We start from the raw sequence: 21,996 nt of genomic DNA on the forward strand, positions 1-21,996 counted from the left end.
GTATACAAACTAAGGAGATTAAACAACATATTTTATTAGGATTTTTTTCCCCATTACAAATTCTGTAATTGAGATATTCTCAAATGGGGTGAGGGTAACTCCTGAGAAAGAGCACCAGGGAATCAGGATAGAAACACAATGAAAGGAGAAATGAAGGGGCAGGATCAAAACTACTGCCATGCATCCATGAAAAAACAATCTTGTTTCCCAGAGCAGCTACAAGCAATGCCAAATTGGGGACAGTGAGGCATGTCACCTAGTTTAGCTGCTTTATCAAATAAATGTTGATATAATATTGTCTTAGCCTAGTGCGCATCATCTTTTTTTTTAATTTTTTTTAACGTTTATTTGTTTTTGAGACACAGAGAGACAGAGAATGCATGGGGGAGGGTCAGAGAGAAGGAGACACAGAATTTGAAACAGGCTCTGGGCTCCAAGCTATCAGCACAGAGCCTGATGCGGGGCTCGAACTCACAGACTGCGAGATCGTGACCTGAGCCGAAGCGGGCCGCTTAACCAACTGAGCCACCCAGGTGCCCCTAGTGTGCATCATCTTAAGAGACCAAGGGGTTGTTCATAAATCTGTGAAGAAATTCTATTTATATGCAAAATATTATTATTTAATAATATATGCAGGCATAATTGCCAAAGCTCTCAAATTTCTCTGAGTGCCCCTAGTGTAGGTTTTCTGAAGGGCGAGAAAGGATTATTATGGACCTTTGCAAATAACTCCTTGAGTTCCACAGTTAGCAAAGGGAGTTTCGTGATGAGGGTGTTCATACTGGCCACAGTTTTAGCACTCAATTTGCTAATTTCCGTAACATTCTAGAGCTCCACCTCATATACCCTTCTTGGTATTTTAATGTCTTTTGATCAATCAGTGTTTCCTGGTTGAATGAAAGATTGAATCCCAACTGGCACTCACAGTTGAAGCTCTATTTTACATGTTAGAGACAAGGCCAATTTGGGGAGTAGATAGAAAACCCAATTAAGAATTGATTTTAATTTCTGCCACTTTATAAACATAATACAACCTTTTTGAAACCTCCAGGGGGCGCCTGGGTGGCTCAGTCGGTTGAGCGGCCGACTTCGGCTCAGGTCATGATCTCGCAGTCCGTGGGTTCGAGCCCCGCGTCGGGCTCTGTGCTGACAGCTCAGAGCCTGGAGCCTGTTTCAGATTCTGTGTCTCCCTCTCTCTGACCCTCCCCCGTTCACGCTCTGTCTCTCTCTGTCTCAAAAATAAATAAACATTAAAAAAAAAAAAAAAAGAAACCTCCAGGACCTATTTAAGGATTTTATTTTTTTTAACATTTATTTATTTTTGAGACAGAGAGAGAGAGAGCATGAACAGGGGAGGGTCAGAGAAAGAGGCAGACACAGAATCTGAAACAGGCTCCAGGCTCTGAGCTGTCAGCACAGAGCCCGACACGGGGCTCGAACCCACAGACTGTGAGATCATGACCTGAGCCGAAGTCGGAAGCTTAACAGACTGAGCCACCCAAGCACCCCTATTTAAGGATTTTAAAAGAATGATATAGCAAACATTATTTTCCAAATTTATCCAGTTCATGCGTTTTATAATTTATTTAGGAATGAAAGTGTGTGTGTGTGTGTGTGTGTGTGTGTGTGTGTGTGTGTGAAATCTTGCACTTCTAGTGCATACCTTTTGGGCAATAATATTTTAGACCTTATTTAGTTGGGCCAATTTCTGATACCTGGCTTCCACCATGGAGTCTCTAGCTTTTAATGTAATATTTACATCTGAATTGGCAATTCAATTCACAATTGAGTTGACCTTGATTTACCAAATTCCTGAATTCAAAATTATTAGATCCCCTCCTTGGGTGGGAGCAAAGTGGTTTTGTTGATTTTTGAATCTGTAAGATATTTTCCATATTGAAAATTGTTATATCTTTGCAATGAGAAAATGTTTAAAACTTTGCTTGTTTCAGGATGCCCCAAAGTTATTTGACTAAGAAACATCCCTTTCTCTCTCTCTCTCTCCTTTTTTTTTTTTTCTTCATTTTTTCTTGACCTTCATGAAAAATACTTTGGGAAACTTTGTCCTATACAGTTATACCTTGAAAAATGGTGCTTCAAATTAAGCACATTCCCAAGGGACACCTTTATTCTATGCATTAATTTTTTTTCTTTTTTCTTGACATTCTGCCACTAAATTTGGGGGCATAATTTATTATCTATTGCTGGAAAGTGCCTAAAATATTATGTATGCTTAATAAATATTTGCTATATTTTACTGGTATTACAATAAGAATAACAGCAGAGTTATCAGTTAGTTATGTTTTCTTTACTTGTGCTTTTGATTTGGTTGAGAATAATTCACTGCCTTGGATTGTTCACAAATTCCAGGACAGATAGTCAAAATGTCTGCTGTCTAGACATGATCTATTCCAGTCAGTGTGGTTGTTTTTGTTTTTGTTTTGTTTTGTTTTGACAATTTAGGGGCATATTTTTCCTTTTATTTATTTGTTATGAAATAAGTTTTTCAGCAACACATGTGCCTTGAAGATATATAACATATACTGAATGTTCTTTAAAAAAATAAAAATGTTCATTTAACCTTTTAGTACTTTCTGAGATAGGAACTTTTTGGAAATGTTTAGAAAACAGGGAAATATGACATGTTATAAGTATACAAAGGAATATTGCATAGCAGTTAAACATATGATAAGATATGATATAAGAAGAAATATCAAAAATGTTTCATGAAAAGGTCATGTTGCAAAGGGCTACAGATGGTAACATTTATTGAAATTTAAAAAAGGGCTTGCACAAAACAATACCACTTACTGCTCTTGAGGCACAGTGGCCATTTTTTATTAGTGATTCTAAAAGCATGTACTCCATTCAGAGTCAGCATGCATGGATTTGAATCCTGGAGCTGCCACAATTGGTTGTATGACCTTGGGGGAAGTTATTTAATCTCTCTCTTATTTAAATTCTCCATCTGTAAAATGAAGATAATAATTGTACTCACCTTTTGGTTATTATGATGGTTAAATGAGTTACTATTTACAGAGTTCTTATAAGAATGTCTACACAGAGGAAGCATTATATTTCCTATCATTACTATCATTATTAAAATATTATATTGTGCATTGTTGCACACAATTTTTATGAAGTGGGATGCATCTAGGGAGGAAGAGAAAGGAATGGGACAGGGGAATATAACACAGGGGATTTTGACTTTTTCTGTAATATTTTATTTTGTAAAAAAAAAAATGAAAAGGTCTACAGTCTCTATTAAAACACAACAACATTTGCTAATTTTCAGTGTCAGGCTCATGAATGTATTCTAACTTACCTGTTATACTTTATGTTTATTTGCTTATTTATTTTATTAAAAGGAAGAGGTAACCATTAATATTAATCTTAAAAACCTTGTTTAGCTATTGCTTCCATAGAAATGTCACAACTGACAGGCTCTAATTTCCAGCCATCTTTATATTTTAGTGGCAATAAGATACAAGCTAAGCAACTGCTAAGAGAAGTTTTTATCGAAAAACAATCAATAATAGATGATCTTATTCTAAACACTAGATAGGGGGCGCCTGGGTGGCTCAGTCAGTTAAGCATCCGACTTCAGCTCAGGTCATGATCTCACGGTCCGTGAGTTTGAGCCCCGCATCGGGCTCTGTGCTGACAGCTCAGAGCCTGGAGCCTGCTTCGGATTCTGTGTCTCCCTCTCTCTCTGACCCTCCCCCGTTCATGCTCTGTCTCTCTCTGTCTCAAAAATAAATAAACATTAAAACAAATAAAAAAAAAAATACTAGATAGGCTGCCAAGCAAAGTGGTGTACCTATTTTTTTAAATTAAAACATTTCATGCACAAACTTCAAAAAATAACAAAGACAACAAAAGGTAACAAATTAAAAAATACCCTGAATCACATGCAGAATCTTTTTTTTTTTATTTTTTTAACATTTTTATTTATTTTTGAGAGACAGAGCACGAGTGGGGAAGGGGCAGAGAGAGAGGGAGGCACAGAATCTGAAATGGGCTCCAGGCTCTGAGCCATCAGCACAGAGCCTGACACTGGGCTCAAACTCACAAGTGGTGAGATCATGACCTGAGCCAAAGTCAGACGCTTAACTGACTGAGCTACCCAGGTGCCCATCAAACTCTCTTATTAGAGAAATAGAGGGCCATTAATACTAGTAATGCCACTGCTAATAATTTTCAAGGAGAAAGAATCCCGTGTTGTTAAAAAAAATCTTAGAATCATAAAAATTCCATCCAGATGCATGCAGTGAATGATTTTGTTTCCTACTCAGCACCCATTCTCTTTTCTGCTGGCAACTCTTGTCTCCTAGAAATCTTACACAGTGACAAGAATTTTAGTTCGGCACAAGGCCATTAATAAAGACTACGTTTCCTGACTCTCTTGTAGCTAGGCATGGCCAAGTGATTCAGCTGTAGTGAATTGGATGTGAACAGAAGTTTAATGTGTAACTGTTGTATCCTTCCCTTCCCTTTCTCCCCTTTTCTGCTTGGGAGAATGTGACCATGACAGACAGAGCTGCAACAGCCATTTTAAGTTATGAGATGGAACCTATGTATTAATAATGGCAAAACACTAGGATAAAAGAATCCTGGGCCCCTGACATCTTCAAGGATGAGAGGTGGTTCATTGCTTGAAATTATATGTGAGAAAGAAATGAACTGATTTTCAAAGCTGTTTTAAAGTTTGGATTTCTGCTCCTGAACCCGAAGTGATAGCCTAGCTAACATAAGCACCCCCATTTGTTCAGGGACTCACTCCTTTACTCTAGTGTCTGTTTATGAAAAAGCCTTGATTTTATCTCTGGCTTGAGGAGTGGGCTTGTGGCCCAAACCAGGCCAGTTTACAGAAATATTGTATATTTATTGGAATGGTTGAGACAGAAAAGCGCTTTCTGCTGGAGTTTCCAAACGTTAACTTCAAGAATAGTGCCGTTGGTGGCTAATGCTAGAACCTGCTTGGGAGTGGAGTTAACTAAAGAGCAGAGGGCAAGGAGTAAGCTCAGTTTCCTACTATATCACTTGAGGACTTAGATCTCATTACGGCTGGAATTATCTACAATTAAGATTTTCAGCTACCTGAACAAATAAATTCCCTTCTTGTTGCTTCAGTCAGTACAGTAAGTCATTTTCAACTAAAAAATTCCTGTGTAATGCAGGGCTGATGTCATATAACCTTTGGAGTTAGTACCCCTAACTTCTAAGAATATTTTTCCTGTTATTTACTAGAGCATAACCATGTCTATCCCTACTCCTGCCCCAGTTCTGGAGGCTTAAAACAGCAATTTATTATTGTTGCTCATGTTTTTGTCCATCAAATGAGCTCAGCCAGGTAGTTCTAGCTTGGTTCCTCTCATGTGCTGCCGTCAGATGTCACCCCAAGCTAGAGGCACCACAAAACCCAACTGTGCTGGACATCTCAGATGACTTCTTCACTCACAAGTCGACTTTTTATATAAGGCTTGCTTCTCCAGAGTAAGGATACCAGAGACCAACGCAGAAACTGCTGCTTCTGACCCAGCGTCAGAAGACATGTAGCATGACTTACTTATTTGTTTCAGGAAAACCAAATTCTCAACCCAGACTCAAGGTGAAGAAATCTCACAGGGTAAGAATACTGGAAGATGTGGGACATCTTTAAAGATTAGCTGCAACAACAACAACATTTTTTTTTTCATTTTTTATGCTCAGGAAAAATTCCCTTTTGTGATCTGACTCAATAGAATAACTAATCATTCCTCTGAGTTGTGATACAAGGTTTGAGCACCAGTGGTTGAAAGAATTTCTGGGCTTTACATGGTTCCAACTGTAGCCCTCTCTTCACCTGGGGTTATGGCTTCCCAGCTCTGCCATCACACAGGGTTGCATTTCAGCTAAAACTTTTGTTATCTCTGGAACAGAACACAACACATTCTAAATCAAGGTCTGGATACAGTATAAGCTTCTTTGAGGAAGTGCTAGATGTTTCTTTATAAACCCCCATTTCTATAGACTTTAACATTGTTGTTTGTAGAGAAAATGTTTCCAGCTGGTAGATTATATACTTCCCAGTACAGGTGGGAAAAGTGGTCCTTGATCATAGGAAAAGAACTGGCTGGATTCTATGCTAATCAGAGCAGATCTCATTCTCTGTGGGGGGGGGGGGGGGGGAGGAAAAAAAAAAAAACCTCTCAATGAAATACTTTGAGGCAAAAGCTATTTGAATGATTTTTCTGAATGACGTAAGGTTGAGCTCAGGAGAGGCAGATCAAATCCGGCAAAAGAGACTAATGTTGAAAAAGACTGAATGTCCAGCTGGGATTCCTGCTAGTCATAGGCTTGCAATAGAAACTTTGAGAAAATATGGTCTTTTTGAAGTACAACTTCTCCAGGAAAAGTAAGGCAATTTAACTTGAGACAATGAATAACAGAAAGTGTCCCCATAATTAGCACATAGGGGTGTTGGCTAGAACTTGATAATAGATTTGTTAAAAGCCTTTGCTCTCCTACATCAGATATTTTAAGCTCCAGAAATTCGGCATGGCTGGGAGCTCACCATTGATAGATACCTGTTTAGGGGCTTAACTGCTTGCGAGCACTTAATAAAGTAGTCATCAATCTGCTAATAAAGCTGTAATTTACCCAATTTCTGAATCTCAATTTTATAGGGGCTCATGCAGGCCACATTGGTGTTGGATTTCCAGAGGTATACTGGTTGAGGTATTCTACCTGAGGTATCATGAGGCTAAGGAAATTAGTTGGGATACATCTAAAGCAGATTCCATGACGGAATTCAAAAGTCAGAATCTCAGAGGTATCAGAGGCAAACATCTACTCCAACAGGGCTATGAAAAAGACGAAAGAAAGCATATGTGGACTGAACTGAGAGGAAAGCAGGACAGGAAGGAGCAAGGAGCCTTAGGACAAGTACCTTAAATGCAAGAAGTGCTTGTATCTCACTTTACATGCTAGCAGGTACATGAGGAATAATAACAGCAGCAGCAAAACAGCATTTAATGAGCAATTAATATGTACTAGACACTGTTTTAAATGCTTTACATAAATCAACTCCCTTTAATTTTCAAAGCAACTCTATGAGGAAGGTCCAAGTACTATTGTTATTTTTTAGATGAGGATACAGAAGCCAAGAAAGCTTAAGCAGATTGCCCAAAGTCGTATATCTTGCATGTAGAGAGCAGAACTGAAATTTGAACTTACATCTGTCTTATCTCAGAGCCCAGCTCTTAATTGTATGATTTGCACACTGAACATCAGATGATTAGATCCACTTACAGTTTGCATATGGGCTTTGAGTGATGAAATAAATCTTCACTCTCTTGTGACCATCCCCCTTTCAATCATCTGTACAATTGCCTCCATAAGTATTCTCATAATTGCTGGAAAATGAATCCTTCCTTTGATTTATATGATAGTGTAACCTTTATCTAGGGATCCTATTCTATGAATAGTATAGTGTGACAACTCAAACCACCAAACAGTTAAAGAAGACATCTATGACAAGTATGTTGCTGTTCATTTACTTGGAGGGGGGAAGGGTAGGAAGCATGAAGCCTTTCACTTCTCCATCATGTACACTTTTCTGATGAATATTTTATTTCTGGAGCCTGAATTGACTAGTCATTGTGTTGGGTCAGTAGTATTTAGATCTGGCTTATTGTCATTATGATTATATATATGTGTGATTATATATGCTTGGCCCTCCACTCCAGACCTCCTGAATCTTAATCTACAAGATAGTGTAGTGCAAGTTGTATTTTTAGCAATTTTTCCTCCCCAGATAAATGTAGTCTGTTTGACTTTTTTTTCCCTCAAGGAGCAGAGTCTCACTCAGAATCCATAAGTGTAGGAATAAGGGTTACATGTAAGAATAAGTTATTACTATGCCAAGCCTCAAGGCAATATGGGGATTGTCACACAACCAGGCTGCAAGGGAAAGTAGTTTGAGAGGCAAGATGTGTTGGGTATTGGTACAGCTGTAGCAACAATAGAGGAACTGCCTCTTCCCCAGTCTGATGTCCACCATTTCATGACCCATCTTTTCTTGCATGATCTGCTTCTTTGACTTTTCCTCCAGATTTAAACTACTTCTCTCTCTCTCTCTCTCTCTCTCTCTCTCTCCTTCCCTCCCTCCCTCTCTCGCTCCCTATCCCTCTTTATGCCCCCCTCTCAAATTCAAAGTTCTGAATGAGATTTGATTGGTATGGTTTGTCACTCTCATTTTCATGGGCAGAATTCCTGAATAAGCCTACCTCATAACCTTCCAGCTGGCCTACATATTGGCTGAAGTTGTAAAAGCTCTCCTCCCCTGGTTCAGTCACCTGTGACCAAGGTGGAAGGGTGATATAATAATGCATATAGCCACCTACCTTATAAATAATAATTTAATTAATTAACTAATTAATTAATTAAAATAGTGACCTCAATAGGAATAGTTGGTAAGAAAACTGGAGGGAAGCTGAGGCTTTTGCTGGTATGCTGAGGCTTGATTGGTCTGGTGTACACTTTTCTTGCTTGGGAAATAAATTCCATGCTGATATAATCTCAAACAGGCAGCCTCTTTCCTGATGGTGGCAGCAGGAATTTGGCCTGGGGAAACAAAAGGTATGTCTGGGACACCTGCCATTATTAAAAATGTATGGGTCAGAGCCTAATCACTGGGTCATTGGATTCTGAGCCCATCACTCAATGTTGACAGTGGAAATTAAATCCTTGGACCACCTGGACAGCATTATGCCTTTTTTTTTTTTACCTTGTTAGAGTTAATATTTCCTTCTTTTTTTCTTTTTTTATTTTTCTCTCTCTTTTTTTCATTCTCCTAAAAGACTTCAGCATTAAGAACAGATGATGACACAGGAGTCTCTCTTTGCTCCCAAGAGCAAAAACATCATACATGTGGGACATTCTGAATGCCTTTGTGACCAGAACTTAATTAACTTCAAGCTAATAACTAATTGACTCTCTAATGGAGCTGAATGAATCCCTAGTTTCCAGCCCTGATCATTTGTTTTGTGTAGTTCGTCTCTTCATGATACACAAACAAAGATGGGCTGTTTTGGAATCATTCCAGTTCTTGCTGGTGTGACACTTGTGTTATTTTGTTTCTTTTGAGAAACAGACACAAATGCAGAATTAGATGAGAAAGAATTTGACTAAGAGAAACAACAGAGAGAAAATGGGAAGGGAGCCAGGGAAGGCTAGTCAAACTGGCAGAACGTGATGCAGGCCTGACCCTGGGTGAAGGAGAGAGGGAAGGTAAGAGAGTGAGGAAAGCATTTTAGATTGCAGTGTAGTCCAAATGAAAGGTCAGCAATGCAGTCAGGGAGTCCTCAAGCCAAAGTTGCCCACTGAAGTGGTCCCTTATCTCCTGGGAACATACCTGCCTTAATGTCCCTGTTGTGCTCAGTCCTCCATTATTGGTTGGGGGTAGCCCATGGGAAGTATGGCCTCACTGCAAAAAGAGGGATGAAATGAAGAGCACAACATCTAGACCAGGAGTCTGTCATACATCTACAGTCAGAGATCTGAGAGGCACATGTCCACCACAAAACCCATTCTTATAGGGCAAACCAAAAACTTATGTTCTTTTAGAAGAAGCTAAAGGGCCGTGGCAACCTCTGGGTCATTCCCAGTTGAAAAAGTCTAAGAAAATCATCTCAGTTCAAGAATCTTTTTTTTTTTTTTTTAATGTAGACTTTATTATAATGCAGTTATGGCAAGACTAAAAACAGAAGACCATTTCCACTGAAAAGATAACTTGTTATACTCACAGATCCAAAAGGAGAGACCATGCCAAGCCATGGGGTTTGTATGGGGAAGCACCAGGGCTGGTCAGGAGACAGAGGGAATGAGGGGAGGATGTGAGCAAGAGCCTTTATTGTGGTTTCTGTGGGAAGGAATGGGCAAGGCAGGGTTTACCAGTTTGGATTGGCTAGTTTGAATAGTTTAGTGGGCTTTGGAGTATACGAACTGGGCCTAGTTGATTGTTAGTTAACTGGCTCTGGGGAGAGTCCAGCAAAATGATAGTGGTTCTGAGTATGAGCTTGATGGAGGAGGTGGTGGGGTTGTGCGGGCTGGATTGGCTGCTTTACATATGAAAGGCATACTTGAAGGCAAGTCTTTTATAGTTTCTAGGAATTGGCTAACCCTGGGAGGGGCAACCCCTTGGGGTCAGCAAGGCCTCAAGATGTTGAAGTGTCAGTTATAGAAACTAGAAAATGTGGTTATTATAGCATTGCCTCCTTTTCCTTAGAGATTTTGGTTCAACCTCTAACATCTTGAGTAAAGCCTGGGATTATAATGTTGCAAGGTGATCTTAGAATTAAAAGCATTGTTCTACCCCCCGCCCTCCACCCTGCCAACTCCTATCCCTTAACCTCCCAGGTCTTTCTTAGTTTAAGTTCTTGACATGTGTCTATATAAGACCTGTAATGATAATTTAAAAAGTCACATTGCCATGTGCAACAATGTGGATGAATCTGAAGGGTATTATACTAAGTCAAATAAGTCAGTCAGAAAAAAACAGATATTATATGATTTCACTCATATGTGGAATTTGAGAAACTTAACAGATGACCACAGGGAAAGGGAAGAAAAAATAAGATATAACCAGAGAGGGAGGCAAAACATAAGAGACTCTTAAATACAGAGAACAAACTGAAGGTTGATGGGGGTGGGAATTGGGGAGAGAATGGGTGATGGGCACTTGTTGGGATGAGCACTGGGTGTGGTAAGTGATGAATCATGGCAATCTACTCCTGAAGCCAAGACTACACTGTATGCTAGGTAACTTGAGAATATATTAAAAAAATAAGTTTAAAAAAGGTCATGTAGAAAAAGGCCCTTAGAGGAGTAGCTGGAGAGGAAATCTAAAGGAGAGATTGGATATAATTCCAAGGGTTAAAAAGCAAAGAAAGTATTGCAGAGTTGTTAAAGAGGAGAGAAAACATGGAAAACACCAGCAAAATAAAATGTGGTTGAAAGAGAAAGAATGAACAAGACATGGGCCTTAGAAAAGTCTGAAGACTGAGCATTCAGCAGAAAATGTAATTTATTACTTAAATATCTATTTTTCCCTTTAGACTTTGAGCTCCAAGAGGGCCAGCTCTAGATCTGTTTACCTAGTCATCACAGAGCCTGGCACATCATAAGTTTTCAGTAAATGTGGGGAAAAAAATGAAGGAAGGAGGCAGACAAGCCAACAGAGAAACTCTGAGGTCTAAATTAGGAAGGAGCACAGACTAAAATTCCTCCAGGAAAAGCATGTAGTGGCAGTGGATGAGGGTGATGTGATTGGCATTCAATGAGATGAGATAAGATGGCTCTGATACCTGCAATACCCTGTCCTCATGTCACTATAGACTATTTTGCAATGTATGGGTCACCTAGGAATTTCTTTCCATTTAGCATTTTAATAGACTTTTCTGGAGAGAATATTGGTTTTGAATTTCAATTATTCCCAGGAGTGCCTGGAAACTGGTGGTGTGCCACCAAGAAGAGTCATGAAACTAATTCCCTGGGGAAATGCAGCTGAAATTGCAATGTCATAAGTGCTACATGTTAAACCAATCTTGGGCTACATGTTAAACCAATTAGGGCTTCCTGTTTCTAGGGTAAGCAAATCTTATGATGGTGTCTTCCTGTCCATCAGTCAAGGAATATTTATTATGTTTAATCTATCTCAGTTGCAATGACCAATTGTTGGCACATGTGCTGCCCTGCTCTGCTCCTGCATTCATGCTAGACTCAGACATGTTCATGGTATGCGTAATCACAGTTCTTTTCCTCTTGGAGCTCAGAGAAGTTCCCAGAATCCCTCTCACCTTGGCATTCAGAGCAGCAATTTATGGACCAATAAGAGTTGGGACTCAGGATGTTATTCAAGAATGGAATATGAAGTTCTTCACAAAAGACAAAGAATGGCATTAAAGATTCTCTTCAATTTCACCTTTGCATTATCAAGCTTATCTTGTTCCTTAATCTGTCCTTCCCAGTCATCTATTGCTGATGATCCACCTATAGACTATAACCTGGCAGAGCATTTGCCTTCCATCCTCATCTGCCTAATGCAAACTAATGTTTTGTTCAAGACTCCTTTGCAGTGTTTCTGGAATTTTAATACCACATCCTTTTCTTTTTCCCATTCCCATTCCCCAGGGCAGAATTGACATCTTCTCTTCAGTGCCTCCACTCTATGGAAGACTTGAGGAGCCTTCTAATATGTTGCTGGTTTTCCTATCTGTCCTGTCCAATGGCAGTGAGCTCCAGGGTAGATACTGTCACATATGAATAGAGATGTACACATATACATATGTATACACACACATACACATATGTAGGTATATATGTATGTATGTATGTATTTAGTTTTTATTTAATGAATAAACTAAAAATTTTTGTATGATTTTCTAAGTATTAGAGATCAATTTGTAAGTATTTATTTCCATTTTCTTCATCCTATCTTATTCCCCTTGTGATAAATACTCACTAATTTGTTTCCTCAGTCATTGGAAATTCCATAGTCATTCTATAATTCTTTCTTTAATCCAAGAAATAACAAAAGAATACATTTTATTACATTCACAGTTTATAAGGCATATTTATGCTCCTTGGAGGCAGCAGGACAAGTGTGACTTAACTATTTTTAGGTTAATTTTAATGAATGAATTTATGTTACTTAAAAAAAAGTTTATGTTTTTTTTTCCCCTAAAATTACAGGTTAAAGGCACTTTTAGGGACAATAATAAGAGAACTAGATGTTACAAAACTCTCTACAAAACATACCACTAAGACCACAATTGAAAAATATGAGCAAGGCCCCTCAAAATATTATAGAAGTAGATATTCATAAATGTGGGTATATGAATGCATGTGAGAAAGTAAGCTCTTAAAGATAGCTGAAGTTGGCCCAAAGTGGCAAAGTTCAGCTTTTCTGGGAGAAAATTCATAAACAGCCTGATGGTCTTAAGGTAGATGTCAGGTTACTTAGAGATGAAGCTATGGCAAGGCTCCTGGTCTAGTGTATAGGCATTCAAAGATGAGATAGTCTCACAAGCCCTGTACCAAAAGTTCAGGCAAGCACCACATTTTTATGAGAAAATTTAATATTTGGCTTGAAAATGCTATTGACCCAAAAATTTCTTATATGTAGAATTTGGCTAGGCAATGAAGGATGAGCTCTACATGAACATGTCAGATGAGGGAGAATGGTTTGTCGTGTCAATGCAATGTTAAACTCCTATACACACTGATGTGTATTTGATCATTGATCCTCCTGGGTCTCAGACTGAGTGCTTCATATTTAATATATGGAAGCATAAAGGCAATGTAATTAGCTGATAGTACAGATGACTAAGAGACAGATCTCCCATCCCCTCTCTCTGTCTTATTCAACCAGCTTGTTGTTGAAAGCCAGAGGGTACTATTTGAACTGGAGCTGGTTTAACAAGAAGTCTAGAGGTGTGTTAGCAGTTGTATTTACCTGGACAAGACTTTTATTTGAATAAGGGCCATGAAAGGCTCCTAGAAAGAAACTGTGGAAGGCTAGGGTCCCTCTCAGGGACTATAGCAAGGTCCTGAGGCTCTGAAAGTAGGTGGGAAGACTTGAGGCTGCCTTGACTGAACCAAATTGTCAAATGAAATTTGCATGATCCTCTTCAACTTGGTGTAAGTTCACTTTGTTTTCTTTTTTAATATTTAGGCTAATCACTGGATTAATTTTGAGATTTTCCTCTACAAACTGTCCAATAACTTTACTTCTTTAGCCCAAAGATTCCAGGCCTACTTCTAAATTGCAGGAGAATAGAAAACCTGGAAAAATGATCAGTCTGGTAGCAGAACCTGTTTCACATAAGTTCCTTCTGTCATAGCTGCATGGTGTTGCTGTGGAAAATGATCTTCATGGTTTAACACCTTCTTGCACCCTGCTGCAGTGATGCCATTGCTGGTCCTTCTGCAGACAGCAGTCATTCTTCAAGAGTTCATTTATTCACTCCCTTTAGTGTTATGCTCTGCAAAGAGTGCTCTTTTTGGGAGGCTCCCAGGGTTGCAGTTCTCTAGTTGATATTTTCTCTTACTTAAAGAGCTGTCCAGGAGTCAGGGAGGCTGGCTGGATAGGAAAGAATTCAAGTCTTGGAAATGTGCTTTTCCAGAACCAACTCTTCGAAGATAATCTTAGATTTCTCTCTCTTTATAGCTAATAAAACTGAACTCTACAGAATTGAAGTGATTTGCCCATTCATTAAGTGCTGAGCCATGATAAATTTGTGGGTCTGCCTCTCAGTCAGACCAGTGACAGTCCTTCCCTCTTGCTACCATCCAGACTGCTTGCAGTCTGCTGTGCATGCACACTCATTAGAAAGCAGTGACCTTCAGCTGAACATAGTGCAAGAGACTTCTTGTCCTGATACCTTCTTCAGTGCTCTGTTTGCCTCTGCAAAACCAGGCTTGCTGGGGGTAGTAGACAAAGAGCAGAAAATGAATAATTTATATTTCACTCTTTCACAGAGGCTCCCCACTGGGTTGCTTTCTAGGAAAAATATTCCTGGCTTGCAGTCTCAGCGTGAGAGCATGTGCCAGGCCCAGCCCATTGTCCCCCTCTTCACACTGTCTGAGATAGTACCCAGACAGAAATGTTAGGCTGCTGGGTTTGATTATTCCCTTTTTATTTTGGCCCCTGGGCAGAAGGAGTGCTTTCTATCATGCATGGGCAAAGCCTCACTTTCTTAGTGTTTAGCTGCTGTCAAAATGACCCAGATGGCAGGTAACGCGATAGTGGTGCTTCTAACAAGACCACCACTTATTTTATATCTTCCTTGTGTAGCTACTTCCAGCTGTCAGAATTATAGACTGAGAGTTGACATAGACCTTAGGGACTAATTTTTAATTCCATTTTCTTCCTGCCCATTGTTCTAAATGAATTCACCAGACCATTCTTTCCTATGAGAAAATATATTGCCTACAGAGTGTGTTGAGTGGCCAGCTCTGGGATGCTGTTTTCTTTGCCACATGACCTCATTTTACTTTGGACAAAGCTGCTAGGGTCAGATAAAGGATCTGACCCAAATGTAGGCAAACCTTAAACTAACTGGTGGTCTATGATACAACTTAGTGCTAAAGGCTCAACTGAACAATAATTTTTATGGGATAATCAATTTCCTTTCTGTACTGCGCTTTTCTGTGCTATGGAACAAATCACATAATAAGCAGTGGGTATATAGAGAAGAACCATGATAGACATGAGTGAGCAGTTATGGATACGTTAAAGCCATGAAGAAGCAGAAACTATGGATAAGCAGAGAATGGGATGGAAAAGGAAGTCAGGTAGAAATAAGAGGAGATGCAAGAGACAGAAAGAGAAATGAGCAGAGTCAGTAGCTGAGAACTTAGTCACATTATCGACAGCCTACTGAGACTAAAATCTCCAGACTTGTGCTGCTAAGGTCCCTAGAGCTTCCACAAATACATAAGTATCTTTTGTTCCAGTTTCTTTAGGGATGGCCATATTGCAGTTTCCAGTCATCAATATCTGACAATTTTTTCTTTACCTTATTGCCACAATTATCCTATAACATTAGTTAACCTGAATGGAACTCTGTGTTTTGCCACTAAAATAATATAAATCCTTCATTCCCTACCTCATCTAATATAAGAATATCCTCTATAGCATACCTGGCAAATATCTGTACATTTTCTACTTAAAGACCTATAAGACTGAGGTATTCTACATCACAAAAAGGCCCATCCCATTTTTAATCACTTTAGAGAATCATTCTTGAGACCATTTTCCACAAATCTAGCCCCTTCATAGTCTTCCATGTTCATCCTGACCCACCTGTTTACCCTTGAACTCTGTTACAATGTGGTTATTTTGTTTTGTTTTGGTTTTGGTTTTGGTTTTAATTTTCAACTTTCCTACATGGAATTTGTTGAAGCTCAACCTTAAACTATTGCCATCCTTCAATTTCATTTTTGATTTTAGGATGCATCCCTGGTAATTGACCCCATTAAGACCTCATTCTTATATGTTGATGGTCTCTAATGTATGCATACCACTTCCTGATCCTAAATTCTCTTTTCAAAGTTGTTTTATCTTTTACTCATTTATTTCCATGATGTACTATCTATATCCCAGCTTTAAATTTATAATTTCAGTACTTTAAGCTTAGATCTCTTATTTTAAAACTTTAGTTAGATGAAGAATAAAACTTTTAGAAAAAAACTGGAAACTTCTGGTCATTAAGCTGTAGAATCTAAGGGTATATATCCTATGAACAAATTGCCTTTTTCTTGCTTTGGTAAAAATGTCGACCATTATATTTTAATTCAAGCTCTGTTTGTACCATTAAGTTATAAATCTAAAGACTACTCACAGAGATGTTTGTTGGTGGCAGAGTCTGTGTCTACCATGACTTCATGCCTTCAAATTAAAAAAAAAATGTATCACCACATCATTCAAACAGAGCTAATAAAACATGAATATTAGGTGGGCCCATGGGCTCAAACATGGCAATTATCTTGCCTCTCTTGCTTTGCTTCTGTCTCTATTGTTTGTATTCATGACCTTTCAGTTTGTACCTAGCTGTAGAGCCTCTTATATTTGTCTTCAGTGTTTTCATGTCCCAAACTTAACAACATATTTGGTTTCCCTGCTTCTGATGCTTGGGCTGCCTGGGAACATCTTTTGCATTCTCTGGCTTGTTCTACTCTTGGATATTCACAGTAACTACCTGGCATTCATTCACTTCTCCTTTCTCCAGGAACATAAAGACTATGAAGAGTTAAGTGAAAGTGGTAACTTGAAGAAAGTTCAGTATGCTATAGTTGCTACCTTACAGATGAGCTGCAAATTCCTGGGAGGCCCTGAGAGGCTATGTATAGATGGCTTAAAATAAAAAAAAAAATAACTTAGGCTTTGATTTGTCTTTGACTTGTAAAGGTTTAAGTCAAATTAGCTCCTAGGAGGCAGAAAACAATATGGCTCTGCTAAGGAACACCACACGGATAAGGTTTAGACAAGGTGTGAAAACAGAACAGAGGCCTACTGCTTGGCAGGCATTCTTATTACCTATTAAAAGAATGTAAACTTGTAGTTTGTAAGCTCTACCTTTTTGAATTTTGCTTATTTCTCTCTGTGTGTGCATGTATTTGTGTGTGTTTGCTTTTGTAATGTCTTTGCAAAATTCCAGCCATGATCAGTTGAAATAAGAATAAAAGAAAGGGTTATGATTGCATTTTGTTTTTAAATATTTGTTATATATATAACTACTTGTTTATGCTTGCTATATGTCATGACTGTGCCAGACGCTAGGGTTGACAGGATGAATAAGACAGATACAACCCCTGCCCTCACAGGATATAAACTATAATGTTCTGTAGGACAAGGAGAGGAGGGAAAGTCAGATAACCCAAAAGGACAAAGTAGGCAAAAGTGACAGAATCCAAAGAGGGAGGAGACATCTTAGGAACTAAAAGCTGAAGAATCTTTGTACAGTTCCCATTGGTTTCCTTTTTTTTTTTCTTTTAACAATTGGCTATCTCAAGAGCCCTCTTGGTTGGGCCCTGAGAACATTTATTCAAAGTGGTTCTCTTATAGTCTTGAACCCTACCTGTTTTGTATACAGATTTTTTTTTAGTAATTCTAATATAGGTTCTATCTAGTTTGGCTCCAGTCTCTTTGCCCATCTGTAGGTCAGTCTTCATGAACCTCTTTTAAAAATGAATGATATGTCCTTAAAATATTCTCTTTCTTCTTTGTAACTTGTCTTAGTGGGCAAGTGACTCTTTCTAAAAAAAATAACCAGTGATGTGGCAGTAAATGTTTAATCACCAGCTCTATGAAGAAAAGTGTGTGGATGTATAGATATATAGATATAGATACATACATGTTTATTAGTTTATTAAAAAATTTACTGACATCAGGGGCACCTGGGTGGCTCAGTTGGTTAAGTGTCTGACTTCGGCTCAGGTCATGATCTCACATTTCATGGGTTTGAGCCTCATGTCAGGTTCTGAGCTGACAGCTCAGAGCCTAGAGTCTGCTTTGGATTCTGTATCTCCCTCTCCCATTCTGTCCCTTCCATGCTTGTACTTCCTCAAATAAATAAATAAATAAATAAATAAATAAATAAATAAATAAATTTTACTGACATCAAATACGTGAATTACAAATACTAGAATATATAATACTCTTATCATAAATTATATGTAGTGAATTGATTCTCACAGTGTTTTGTTGATTTTTGCTGAACTCTTTCATCCTTACCTGAACTGTTGTTGCAGTTGATGAATGACTGTATTTCCAACATGCATGCTGTTTGGTATTTTCATTTCCATTAACTAATAACACAGAAGTGGAAAAAATGAAGAGGTATGTCGGAATTTTATTTGTCAGTGATGTGTACAGCTTATTTGTTGAGTTTGATAAAAGTTCTAGAGTACAGGGAGATTATTTTTTCAAACAGTTATAGACATAACATGCTTTTAAAATGAAATCTGCATTATTAACTTTTCTTCAGCACATTCTTAAGTCAAAATAGTCAGCAGAACAATAAATCAAGCCCTGACTTTTATTTCCATGCTGTGAATATTTCCACCATGGCTAATTTTAAGCTACCAAACTGATGTCACTGAATTCAGACTTGGGAAGGAATGTGTAACAGTATACCATTACATACTATTTCCACTTTACAGTTATAATAGATGTAAATAACCTCGAAAGTATATATAATATTATGGAGCACCTGGGTGGCTCAGTCAGTTGAGCGTCTGACTTCAGCTCAGGTCATGATCTCAGTTTGTGAGTTCAAATCCCGCATTGGGCTCTGTGCTGCAGCATGGAACCTGGAGTCCACTTTGAGTTAGTACTCTGTCTCCCTCTCTCTCTGCCCCATCCCCATTATGCTCTGTCTTTCTCTCTCTCTCTCTCTCTCTCTCTCTTAAAAACAAATAAACGACAATAGCCTAATTATGGAAGGAGCCCAAGTGTCCATCGATAGCTGATGGGATAAAGATGTGGTGTACATATATATATAATGGAATATTACTCAGCCATTAAAAATAATGAAATCTTGCTGCTTGCAATGGCATGGATGGAGTTAGAGAGTATAATGAATGCTAAATGAGATAAGCCAGTCAGAGAAAGACAAATACCTTATGATTTACTCATGTAGAATTTAATAAACAAACAAAAGAAAAGACCAAAGGAAAAAAGGAGAGAGGTAAACCAAGAAACAGACTCTTAACTATAGAGAACAAAGAGATGGTTACCAGAAGTGCAGTGGGTATGAGGACGAGTAAAATAGGCAATGGGGATTAAGGAGTGCACTTGTAGTGATGAGCACTGGGTGATGTATAGAATTGTTGAATCACTGTATTGTGTACCTGAAACTAATATAGCACTGTATGTTAACTATACTGGAATTTAAAATTAAATTAAATTAAAAAACAAAACAAACAAAAACAAACAAATGTTAAAAAAATTTTTTAAAGCATATATAATATTAAATATAGTAAAATCATTAGGAGTGGTGGGTTTTGAGGATTTATTGACCTTGCTTTTAATATTAATTAATTATAAATTTACATGATAAAAAGTTTAATAATGGCTGTGTTTAACAATCAGCTTGCTAAATTCCTGGAAATTGAACAATCATCTGGCTCTGGCACACCACTCAGTATCACCCTTCGGTTTTAGCAGAATGATCCTCAGTCTTAATTCCCAGAGCAGAATGAGTAAGAGTACTACAAACAGTGGTATGGCTTTGCAATTATATATTATTGTTTCACATCCTCATCCCTGTTTTGAGACTTGAAGATTTTATTTATTTTTTATTCTTTGAGAGATAGAGAGTGAGAGAGCATGTGCTTGAGAGCAGGGGAGGGGCCGAGAGAGAGGGAGAGAAAGAACCTTAAGCAGGCTCCATGCCCAGTGCAGAGCTCTATCTCAAGACTGTTAAGATCATGACCTGAGCTGAGATCAAGAATCAGATGCTTAACTGACTGAGCCAGCCAGGCACCCCGAGACTTTAAGATTTTAGAATTCTAATTTGCAAGTTGTGTGCAATTATAATTTAAAGACTATGCAGAGACTTTGGATGTGATTTCTTGGTGGTAAGCTTTTCACCTTGCAACAACTTCAGAAAGAAGGAAGAGACACTGGGTCCCATTTGCACACTGACTCCCTGCTACATAGATCTTGGTCCCTGAAGAGATCCTTGAAGCTTTGTCCCTTTAATGGGAGCAGAAGCCCCTGTCCAGGGTTGTGGTAAATGGGGTCAGGGCTTAGCTGTTGAATAGGCAAGATTTAGGTAGGAAGAAGAGCAAGGAGGGATAAGGTCTTTTTTGCTCATGTTAGAATGTTTTTATAATTTCAATCTACTTGAGAATGAGTGATCAAGGAATGCACTAATGAATGGGTAGTTCTAGGATGGGGGAAGAGTGTCACATTATCGATAAAATTGGAATCCAGATGTCAGATTAGGTTACGTACCCCTTGAAAATTTAGAACAATTGATTTAGGCTCTAGAACTCGTATCCATGTGGAAAATGGCTCTAGAAGAAATGCAGCCCTCCTGACACCTTGATTTTGGAAACCCATTTTGGACTTCTGACATCCAGAACTATAAGACAATAAACATACATTGTTTTAAGCCACTGAATTTGTGGTAATTTGTTGTAGCACAAGAGGACACTAGTACGTCTTCTTTTCCATCTGCAGGGACTTCATGTAGAGGTTTTCCTGTGAACATGAAAGGCAGCACAGAATCAATGATGGGTCTACTTTCAATTGCTCCAATTTTGGGGAACACATCCAATATCCCCACAAAGCGACCCAATCTCTCTCTCTGGCTTTGGTGACGTAGTTGGATTTTACTCTCTGATCTCCCTTGCATCAAATGAGAGGGGTCACTTTCCCTGGCACCTCAGCATAATATCCCCTAAAGTCACTACAGTGGCCAGGAGGATCACCTTCATCCTCAACAGCACAAGTGAAAGAAAGCCTGGTCATGGAAGAGCTTCTTCGAAGCCACAGCTCAGGCTGCACTGCGGTGTCTGTGACAGCTCCATTAGAGGGGTGTGTCACACAGCCATTATCCAGTCACATATTAAGTGCAGCCCGCTGGGCTCAAATACCACTTTAGGAAGCAACAAATAATTTTCTGTTATTGACGAGGGTCGCCACAAGTCTCCTCCTGCTCTTTGGCACTTGTTTCCACAGCTCATTGCTGTTACGAAATGAAAACCCAGCATTAAACGTTTAATTCTGAAATATATTTTCTCAAGAGGTGTTCATTTGAGCTCCCGGGATTTTGAAAGTTTTTTTTTTTCACCCTTGGCTGCAAGCTCTCTCAGCCCTAGGCACCCCTGCTGCTGGTCATTGAAGGATGAAGGATGAAATGATTGCTTTCAAGAGTGGGTAATCACTGGTCTCAACACTCCATCAAATAACATCATCAGCAGAGGGCGAGTGGGGAAGCTGTCTTTACTTGTCTGATGGCTGGAGGCTGTGGCTGCTACCTATAGTCAGGAGACCCAACTTTCTCTTGCACACGGGATAGGAGTTACAATATAAGCAATTTCATGTAGAATAGGAGACTAATTATGCCGATTTGGGGGATTAAAAAGCACGCTTTGACCACATTCAAGTCTGGGTTGGAATTGCAGGGTTTTTTTGCTTTTTTATTGTTGCTGTTGTTGGGTTTTTTTTTTTTTTGGTTTTTTTTTTTGTGTTTTTTTTTTTACTTCCTTAGCTGTACCTCTCTGGAGCCTTAGGATCCTTGCCTTTTAAATGATGATCATATTTCCCTTTTGGCAGTTTCTTATGAAAATCAGACATAATATGTGGTATTAATGCCTACTACCATGTTTGGTACAGAACTGAGGAATTAGGAAATCCCAATTCTCATTATTAGTAAATATGAAAACAACCTCTGCATTAGTCTCCTCTTGTTTTGATTGTTAGCTTCTTGGCTCCATTCT

The sequence above is a fragment of the Panthera tigris genome, chromosome D1, assembly GCF_018350195.1.
Source record: "Panthera tigris isolate Pti1 chromosome D1, P.tigris_Pti1_mat1.1, whole genome shotgun sequence".
Lineage (NCBI taxonomy): Eukaryota > Metazoa > Chordata > Mammalia > Carnivora > Felidae > Panthera > Panthera tigris.